This window comes from Cyanistes caeruleus, chromosome 2 (genome assembly GCF_971803275.1).
Source record: "Cyanistes caeruleus chromosome 2, bCyaCae1.hap1.1, whole genome shotgun sequence".
In the NCBI taxonomy this organism is placed as follows: Eukaryota; Metazoa; Chordata; class Aves; order Passeriformes; family Paridae; genus Cyanistes; species Cyanistes caeruleus.
This window is the reverse complement of record NC_141702.1, coordinates 121,091,843-121,102,223: the sequence shown is the minus strand read 5'-3', so window position 1 is coordinate 121,102,223 and position 10,381 is coordinate 121,091,843. Positions and strand designations below refer to the sequence as shown.

At 54.1% G+C, this 10,381-nt stretch overlaps 1 long non-coding RNA gene across 4 annotated transcripts; it reads left to right on the top strand.

Annotated features, from left to right (window-relative positions):
* The first annotated feature begins 6,301 nt into the window (after positions 1-6,301).
* Positions 6,302-9,839, top strand: LOC147655198 (uncharacterized). 4 transcript variants are annotated; one of them, XR_015283930.1, is made up of 5 exons: positions 6,302-6,541; positions 6,921-7,629; positions 7,703-7,793; positions 7,903-8,019; positions 8,339-9,839. It is a non-coding gene; the product is annotated as an uncharacterized LOC147655198 (long non-coding RNA). The 4 variants fall into 4 exon arrangements; XR_015283927.1 differs by having other exon boundaries at positions 7,703-8,019; XR_015283928.1 differs by lacking the exon at positions 6,302-6,541 and adding an exon at positions 6,652-6,825 and having other exon boundaries at positions 7,703-8,019.
* Positions 9,840-10,381: the final 542 nt, after the last annotated feature.

The following is a 10,381-nucleotide window of genomic DNA, read 5'->3' as shown; positions in this document are numbered from 1 at the left end:
CCCCAGACCCTCAGACTCTCCTTGGTACCAGCCGACAGGGGCTGCTAATCCCCCAGGCACCTCCTGCAGGCCCTGAGCTGCAGCTCCATCCCCTTCCCCCATGGCATTTATCCAGCTCCAGCCTCAGTATTTCCATTGCCCCACATTGGTTTAGGCATGATTCCAGTGCCAAGGTCTTTATTCCACACTCTGGGGCTTTATTTCTCCACTGGTCCCACAATGGGTGTTTCAGCCCCAGCCCCACAATCTCTACTGAATTAACATCAGCTATCCAGCAAAAAAGCCCCTAAAGTAATTAATTTTAAGAATTAATTAATAAATAATATTTAATTAATAATTAAATCATAAATAATAATGAACTAGTAAATAATCAATATTTTATTAATTAATAATTTATATTTATTTAATATTTAATTAATAATCAATAAATAATAATCAATAAATATTAGCTAACTAATAATAAATATTTAATTAAATAATTATTAATAAATATTTATTATTTAATAGTATTAAATAATTAGTAAATAACAAACTAATAAATAATAAATATTGAATTAAATAATGATTAACAAATAGTATTTAATAATAGTAGATAATATTTAATCATTATTTATTAATACTTAGTTAAACTAATACATATAAGGATAACAATATATCTTGTTAAAAGTAATTATAATTAATAATAATTTTATTATTTTAATAAAACAAGCAAAACAAAGCAACGTAATAAAGAAAATCGTTAGTATTTTAAATAAAATCAAACTAAAATAATAAAAACTAAAAAACCCAGCTTTATTCTCGATATTTTAAACATTATCTTCGATCCAGAAACTACAAAACAGATCCTCTCTGTCCCGCAGAAACAGCAGCTCGTCTCCCTGTGCCACTCCAGACCCCGCACCCGCCTCCGGCCGCCCGAAAAGCCCAGGACGTGGCAGAAAGAATTGGCCACGACCGGCCCCGCCGCCCCAAGACACCGCCGGCCCCCAGATGCTGGCCCCGGCAGACGCGGGCATGGCGCCCGACCTCACCGGCGCTCCCCGGATCAGCGAGCGCAGGGCTCCCGTCCTGGCGCACCGGCGCTCCCTGGATCGCTCACGCCGCCGCCCGCCTCTCCACCGCTCGCCGCCGAACTAATGCCCGCACCCCTCCAGCTCACGCTATTTATAGCCCACACCGGCCAGCCCAGCCAATCACAGCCCGAGGCAGCGCCGGGCCCGCCAATCCCAGCCCGCCCGTTCCCGCCGCGCTCGCCTCCGCGACCCCCCGCTGTCCCCTCAGGCCCCGCTCCCGCGATCCCGCCCGCTCCCCCCCTTCTCCCCATTTCTTTGGGCGAAGTTACGGCCGGGACCTGAACGGGGAGCCCCCGCCCACCCTTCCCGGGACCCAGCAGCACCTCTCGGGGCTGCGGCAGCTCGGCTCCGCCGGCTCCCAAAGCGACAGCGGCCGGAGCGGAACCCCAGCAAAACGGCGGAGCGGGAATGGGCCACGACTGAGCGGGCTGAGCTTGGCGAGACCGCGCCTGGATGAAAAAGGGCGGCTGTGATTGGCCACCTAGAACCCTGACCTAGAACCCTGACCTAGAACCCTGACCTAGAACCATAACCTAGAACCCTGACCTAGAACCATGACCTAGAACCCTGACCTAGAACCATAATCTAGAACCCTGACCTAGAACCATAACCTAGAACCCTGACCTAGAACCATAACCTAGAACCCTGACCTAGGACCATAATCTAGAACCCTGACCTAGAACCGTAATCTAGAACCATGACCTAGAACCCTGACCTAGAACCCTGACCTAGAACCGTAATCTAGAACCATGACCTAGAACCCTGACCTAGAAGCGTAATCTAGAACCCTGACCTAGAACCATGACCTAGAACCCTGACCTAGAACCTTAATCTAGAACCATAACCTAGAACCCTGACCTAGAACCATAACCTAGAACCAATCCACCGGGATTGGCGGAAGCTTTGAGGCTGCGGCCCATGGGAGCTCGAGGCGCTCAGTTGGGCGGAGCCAGGGGTGCTCGCAGGGTCCGCGGTCGCCCTGGGCCCCTCTCGCCAGACTCCCGTCCCCTTCTCCAGCCCTCTCTATTGCCCTGGTCCCGCCTAAAAGGCCCCCGCAGAGCCTCTATCGGAGCGCCCCAGCGGCACTCGGGGCAGGGGGCGGGGAGGGGCGTAGCCGCCAGCTCTCCCGGGTCTGGTGCCAGCTCGCAAAGCTGCGATGGCAGCGCGGAGCAGGGAGCGGCGGTGGGGAGGGCGTGCACAGCTCGCTGCGGGCTCTGAGCGCCTCTTCCCTCGCAGCGGTTCCTCTTCTGCGGGGACTTGGACTGCCCGATTAGGTGCTGGCCGAGGTAAACACCTTAGCAAAATACCTAAGTGCCTGCCCCTCGCCTGCTGCGGGTCTGCTGCTCACCGTCCTTCTCCCCGCAGTCCGTCTGTGAAGCTGAAACTGATCTGCCGCCCGCCACTGCTGTTATTCTTAGCCGCCGGCCTGCACGGCCGCCGCTCCTTTTGGCGCAGTGTCCCTGCTCCCAGCCGTGTCACTTTACACACTTAACGCTATTTCACCCCTCCCTGCTATTTACAGACACCGCCCCGCTCACTCCCTCCCCAGGCTCGGCAGCCGCGGAACTGCCGTAGCTCCCGCTGCCGCCTCCCCGCCGTCACCCAGCGGAGCGGGGCAGGGCCCCGCTCGGGGCACAGCGGCAGTACCGCTCTGTGCCCACAAGAGCTCAACATAATATAACTGACTCAAAGGCAGCTCACACAAGAAGGGAAAGAGGAAAGAAAAAAACATCTGTGGAGCTCAAAAGCAGAAACTCTCTATCTGTGTGCACTAACATCCATGATTTTTTACATTTCCATTTTTTCTTTACATTTGACTTCATCCCCAACAGTTGTCTAAGAAATAATGTTATTAAATCTTTGTTTCTCTTGGTACACCTTGAAAACTTGGTGTTGCTCTGTATGTGTGGCTTTGGCCACGCTTGTGGACATGTAAAGTCAGTACTTGGAGTCCTCTGGACACACAATGGGCAAAGTGTGTCGGAGTGGATAAATTGCTGTTCTGTACATCTGTAGTGGTGCTGAGTTTTCCTTTGGTTAAGGAGCCCTTAACCACGTTCACTGTGGGGAAAGCTGATGGACTCCTGACTGCAGGGCTGGGGTGATGGTGCTGCCTTCTGCATGCCTTTCCTTTGTGGACACAAACCAGTGCAAAAGCAAGGTCCTGAAGCAACCGGGATCCTCCTGAGAGGGCCACTCCGTTCCAGCAGCAGTGCTGAACACACTCCCCCTCCTCTCCCAGCCCTGGCCAGCGCTACAGCAGGCAGAGGAGGGAGCTGCCTGGGGAAAATGGAATCTTGGCCCTGCTCCACCAGGTACCAACCTCTTCCTCTGCTAGACAATGTGCCTTCACACAAAAGACGAGTCCCCAAAGGATGGGCCTTGCAGGCTCTTGCCTTGGAGTGGGAGCAGCTCCACCCTGCTTTTATTCTGGTGGCAGCTTGCTTCCTCCCAAGGTAGAGACTGGTGCTCCCAGGGTGAGCAGTCCCGGTGGAATGGCCAGGCCTCCCAGCCCTGCAGTTTAAAAAGGAGCACAGACACACAGAGAGAGAACCATGGACAGGTGAGAAAGAAATGCTCCGTGAGGCGAGGCTGGCTTGAACAGCTGCATCCTGGGCATTGCTTTGTTGTCTCCCATCACCCAGCTCTCCAGCCAAGAGGCCCCTGTGGTCTGTAGCACCCGCTTGGTGCACGTGGGACCGCCCGGGGAAGGCGGCCAGAGCAGGACGTGCTGGGGACCCGGGTGCAGCAGCCACGTAGAAATGCTGTGAGGTCCAGAGACACCGAGCGGTACGGCCAGCCCGGGTCACAGCCACGCTGGAAGGGGAGCAGGAGCTGAGAGTATGGGATGGGGTCATACTTTGTTCCAAGGCAGGTAAATTCCCCATCATTTTTCCTTGTTATTTTGAACTCTAACAGCATCAAACACTTTGTGCTTCTCTGTGTTTAACATACAGTTTTCCACTGAGTTGGCTGCTCACGGTTTTTCTCTGTTTCACCACAAAATTGGTTGTAAGATCTTTTGGATCAAATCCCAACATCTCCCTTTACTCATGGATTAGGAAGGAAAATGTTGAAATATCCCGAATTTCACCCCAAAAGCCTCCCAGGATTTCCTCCCAAAATCCCCCAATTTTCACCCCAAATCCCCAAATTTCAGTGCCAAAATCCCCCAGGGTTTCACCCCAAAATCCATCCTGCGAGTCCAGAGTTTCTGGAACCAGTCCGGTGGTTCTAGACTATTCTGCTGGACCCCGCTCAGTGCTGAGGTTCCAGATCACCCAGGACAGTCCAAAACACCGGGAGAACCTCAGCAGCCTTCAGGACCCCCGGGATGGATCCAGAACCTTCTGGAAGACAATCAGCACCCTCAGGATGGATCTAGGACCTCCTGGAAGATGCCCAGGACCCTCAGGATGGATCCAGCCCCATCTGGAAGGCACTCTGCAACATCGGGACACATCCTGCACCATCGGGTAGGCACGCAGCACAATCGTGACGGATCCAGCACCTTCTGGAAGGCCTCAGCATCCTTGGGACGGATCCAGCACCCTCTGGAAGGCGCTCAGCACCCTCGGGATGGTGCTGAGCACCCTCAACACTCATCCTGCACCCTCGGGACGGTGCTGAGCACCCTTGGCATGGTGCTGAGCACCCTCAGCATGCTCAGCACCATCCCGAGGGTGCTCAGCACCGTCCCGAGGGTGCAGGATGAGTCCCAATGGTGCTCAGCACCATCCCGAGGGTGCAGGATGAGTGTTGAGGGTGCTCAGCACCATCTCGAGGGTGCAGGATGAGTCCCGCGGTTGCAGGATAAGTCCTGAGCGTGCTCAGCACCATACCGTGGGTGCTCAGCGCCGTCTCGAGGGTGCTCAGCACCATCCCGAGGATGCAGGATGAGTACCGAGGGTGCTCAGCACGCTCGGGACTCATCCTGTACCTTCTGGAAGGCGCTCAGCACCCTCGGAACCTTTGATCCTGTTCCCTTTGATCCCATTACCTTTTTTCCCAATTTCCGTTTCTCCCATAATTCCCTTTTTTTTCTTTATTCCTGGTTTGTTGTTTTCTTTCCCGGTTTTTTTTTCTCCCGATTTCCAGTGTTTTTTTCTTTATTCCCGTTTTTTCCCCCCAGTTCCCGATTTTCCCCCAATTCCCGTTTATTTATTGTGCCGGTGTTAGCAGCGGGGCAGAGACAGGCGGGGGCCGTGTGCCGGCGTCGGGCGGCTGCGGTGGTGGACGCGGGGACGTGAAGACGCACGGCGGGGACCGGACAGCGGCTGGGCCGGGCGGTGGCAGAGGCGACGCGGCTGTCAGCAGTTGTAGAGCCTGGGCCCCGTGCCCGTCCTTGCTCTCCCCCCCGCGGCTTGAGAGGCCGGTACGGAGGGCGGTGGAAAAGCTGCGGCTGCGAGCGGGCACGGGGCAGCCGTGGGCGGCGGCAGGAGCATCGGCGATAGAAGCTGTGACTGCGCATGCGTGCATGACGTCAGCGCCGCAGGGCAGCATGGGGGAGTGGTGTGGGACGGCGCGACTTCCGAATGGGCCCCGGCGGCACCGCTGAGAGCGGCGTCGCTGAACGGCGGCGGCGGCGGCGGGAACGGCGACTGCACGGCTGCCGGGAAAGCGGAGCCCGCGGGGCGCCATAGGCGGCGCGGGCGGCACGGAGCGGCTGTAGGGGAGCGGAGCGTGCCGGAACTGGGGTAGGAGTAACGAGGGCCGCGCGGTCGGGGGGCGGGGGCGCGCCGGTCTAAGCGGGCGGGAAGGGACGGACGCCTGTGGGGACAGAGGGAACGGGGGCCGTGAGGGCAGAGCCGGGGGCGGGCAGGGCGGGGATTGCGACACCGGTGACGAGGCTGGGGGGGGTGTGGAACACGGAGTGGGGAGCTCGCCGGTTGCCACGTCGGAGACGGGAGAGGGATGAGGATGGGGAAGGGGAGGGGGCGCCGCGGGATCCGCCGTGGGGTTTGGGGACACAGGAACAGACCGCGAAATCACGGGGGCTGGGGCAGGTGGGGCAGGGAGGCAAGAAGGGGATAACACACTCTTCCATCCCACAGGGGTTTAAGGTTATCCCCATTTGACTGTAACAGAGGTGAACTGCCATGCTAAACATGAGAACCTAGTTCATCCCAGATTTTTCTATCAAACAGACTAATAAAGCACATGGTAAGGGGCCAGGGAGGAGAGAGGCATTGCTTGGTCCTGCTGGATGGTCCAGCCTAAACCAGTCGCTTTGCTGGGCTGGCTGAAGCTGCTGGTGGGGTTTGCTTTCTCTGGTGTAGGCTCCACAACTCGGCTCACGGCTCAGCACCTGAAGGCAGCTGCTGCTCATTCAGGGGGCACAGCCATCAGATTTGTCCTGAGGAGGGACCCCAGCAGGGGCCAGCTGCAGCTGACCACAGCTGGTAGTTCAGTCCAGATCTCTGCCAAAGGACCCCTCCAAAGTTTCACCCAGGCTGATATAAACAAAGGTGAGTGCAGGGTTTGAGGCAGTCACAGCAAGTGTAAAAACAAAGGCTGGTTTAGGTAGTCCCGTGAGGAGTAGGGAGCTGGACCTGATGATCCTTATGGGTCCCTTCCAGTTTGGGATATTCCATGATTCTGTGATTCTTTATGAGAGAGGGAGGGAAAGAAGTAAGATTAGAGCAGAACCCTGTATCATTGAACAGATGTTAAAACAGCTCTCTCAGCAGGAGAAAAAGAATAAAGAGAGAAAGTCGTGAAACCCAAATTCTGGAGCTCTGTCAAGCCCCAGGTGCCTCAGCTGATGGGGTCAGCCTGCTTCCAAAGTAAGAATTAGAAGCTGCAGCCTGTAATGAAGCATCTGTTTTCTGCTGTCCCTCTCTCCAGGGCATGTGGTGAAAATGCCAGCCACAGGAAAGGGATCCTGGTGGAAACTTCCCCTTCACCTTTGATGTGATGGATGCAGATGGCAACAAACTGATGGACTGGGTTTTTTACATCCATGTCATAGGTAAAAGGCAGTTATGCTTTCTTTGCTGCAGCGCTCAGGGCTGCTCCCAGATTCCATCCCACATGTACTGCAAGGCGAAATGTAATTCTTGAGACTCGGTTTTGATGCGCCGTCAATTCCAAGGCCTTTGAAGTGAGGGGCACGGGGAGATTTTGCAGATGTAAGGGTTCATTCTTTGGCTTCTGACAAACTCAGTGAAAAGGTAGAAAAATTCCCCTTAATATCTTTCACATTTTGTTGAGATCGTCTATAAGACATTATAATGTTATCAACCCCGATCAATGGCAAGGCCTAAAGTTCCTGGTTTGGAATTATCAAAACATTTGTGCGTGTGTTTTGTTTTCCTGCCCAAGTACCCACGGGAAGAAGCATCTCCTAACTCAGCTTTGTGTTTAACCCTTCCAGAGGACAGATTTCTCCCCTCCATCATCACTAACGAGGGGCTGGTGTTGGATGAGAACTCGGCAAAGACAATCAGAACCCTCCAGCTCTCGGCCACTGACCAGGACAGCGAAGCCTCCCAGCTCCAGTTGAAGGTCACCTGGCAGCCACAGCTGGGGCATCTGGAGCACGTGGCTTCCCCAGGTGAGCTGGGAGGTGTTGGGCTCTCACAGCAGCAAAATGCTGGAGGCTTTTGAGCCCTAAACATTCATTGCAGGAAAAACATGCCCAGAGGCAGCGACACACAATTCCAGTTCCTGTTAGAAATCAAAGCTAAAATAAATGAGCCCAGAGGGTTGGGGAATAAGGTGAGTGGAGGCAGAGCAGCCCAATAATCCCAGTTTAGGATTTATTCAGCCTCTGGGCCAGTTTCTGGCCCTACTGCTGCTTCTGCAGTAGGTTTTCCTTTTCTCCCAGGAAAACCTTTGGCCTTTGCTGTGAACAGCAAAGAATCCATCCCTTAATGTCCTTGGAAACAGCTCATCTTGGTGCACAGACTGTCCTCCTTGGTGCTTTCTGTCCTCCTCTTGGCCAGTATGTCCCTTGATCCCTAAAGCCCAGCCTGTTTCCCTAAGTTGTGCTATGGAGAGAGGAAGGGAACCGTCTACTGAGTTTAACAGGAAGCGATGTTGGGGTGTGATGGTTGTGCTGGATAATGAACTCTGGTTGTTCAGGGAAGGGGGTTGGTCAGTTCTGCAGATGTGATCTGAATTTCAGAGCTGCCTTTCGTGCCTGCTGACTGTGTCAGTGTGCTGCCTCTCCCTGATGAATTAATCTTGATCTGTGGTGTCATAAAATACGCTCTTCTGATTTTATTATATTCATCTAAGGTTGTATTTCTTCTTAACTTTAGATTTCTCGTTAACGTGAGATGAAAGCGGAAATATCTGCTCTGTGTTTTCAAGATGCAGACAGTCCCTGTACAGCTCAGTTTGGGTGTGTGGTTTGCCTCATCTTCTCACAAAAACATGTTGAAAGGGCAGGAATAGTGAATGAGTTATAATAAGCAAACTACTCCCTGCTGTGAGAGTAAATTAAAAACTTGCAGTATCTTTGTCTAAATTGCAAACTAACCAGCGAATCTTGTACTTTGGAGACTTGAATTAAGGGCTTTATTCCTCCTGTTATTTAAAATCTGATGATGATTCTGATTTCTCTGCTTTTTCATGTCTGTGAGGGACCAATAAGGCTACTGAGTCACAGACTGAGAAGTAGCTGTAATGATTCAAATGACCTAAACCTAAGGAGAGAGTACTGAAGTGTTCAAAAGAGAACCCAAACCTTTCCAGCTGATGAGCTCTGAGGAAATATTAGCTGATCGTTCCATTGTGGCTCATTTATTTAAATCAGATCCTGGTGTCTTCTGTAGTGTGGCCAGCACTTGTCAGCAGCCATTTAGTGTGATATATTGGTGTCAAACTTCTTGTCAGGATGTTGGTTGACAGCAGCAGTAAAAACTGTTGAACGCAGCAAAGAGATTTAAAAATGCTTAAGTGTTTTTTAAAATGCTTGTCAGGTACCTTTCTGTGGCTGTGTCACACCTAATGGGCTGTAAAGATGTCACTATAAATCAGTGCTGAAAATGGGACTGGGTACTAAATGCAGGGGTATAAGGAAGGGCAGAGAGAAGAGATCCTTGGAAGGCATTTTGGAAAACTGCTGTGAGGCCAGGAGGCCTTCGGTTCATCCCCAGTGATGCCACGGTTGGGTTAGTCCTGCCCAGCAGCGACAATCCAAGTGTTACATGGACAGTTTTTCTCCCAGCTTCTCTGCCCCAGGAGGCCCACTCCCAACAGGAGGAGATGAAAAGAAGCCTGGACTTCTTTTTGAGAAGGAAATTTTAGGAGGCTCTGTGCCAGCTAAATCCCTGGCTCAGCTGAGGGTTCACGGGGCAGCCTGGCTTGGATCAGAACCAACCAAAACCGAGTCCTCATGCCTAAATATGTCCTGCTTCCTGTAGTTTTTCCCTGCCTTGCTCTTTCTGCTGCACATTTCCTCCCTGTTGTTCATTTTCCAGGGACAAGAATTAGTTCCTTCAGCCAGGCAGACTTGGCCTCTGGCAGCATCCAGTACATCCACACCAGTGAGGAGGAAAAGCACACGGATGCCTTCACCTTTTCTGTGTCTGATGGGACAAACGAGGTCAGTCCCAGCCTGACTTTTGCCTGAGTGGGCAGATGTGGCTGTTCCTCCTTCTCCTGCTGTGGGATTTCCCACATCGCTCAGGTCAGGGAGGGAGCAAGGCCTGTGCAGGGAACAGGGAGCCACCTGCCCTGTGGGCTCACCAAGAGCTGGGTGCCTGGTTTTCAGCTGCTTGCCAACTGTTCCTGGAGCTCAGCTTTGATCCAGTGCACTGACAGCGTAGTGACGGCAGCCAGCCCCTCCCCAGGACCCCCTCCTCCGGACCGGGGCTGGGGGGGAGGGTGGGTGGGTGGGGCGCAGCAGGAGGGGTCACGTCACTCTGCACAACAATCGCACATTCGTGTCTAACGACAGCACTCCCCCTCCTATTCCCCCCCACCCACCCCGCCCCCCCTCCCCCCCCGGGCCCCGGTCCGGAGGAGGGGGTCCTGGGGAGGGGCCGGGTTGCGGAGCCCCCTCCGGAGGGGAGGGCCCGAAGTGGGAGGGGCTTAGGGGGGCGGAGCCCCCCAGCCCCCCCACCCCGGGCCCCCCCCTCCGGAGGGGGCCCCGCCCCCCGCCCCTCCCCGAGACCCCCTCCTCCGGAGGGGGCCCTCCCTAACCCACCCCCCAACCGGGACCCCCTCCTAACGAGGGGGCCCTTCCCAAACCCCCCCCCACCCCCCCCAGGACCCCCTCCAGAGGAGGGGGCCCACCCTAAACCCCCCCTAACCCTCCCCCCCCACCCGGGACCCCCTCCTAACGAGGGGGCCCTTCC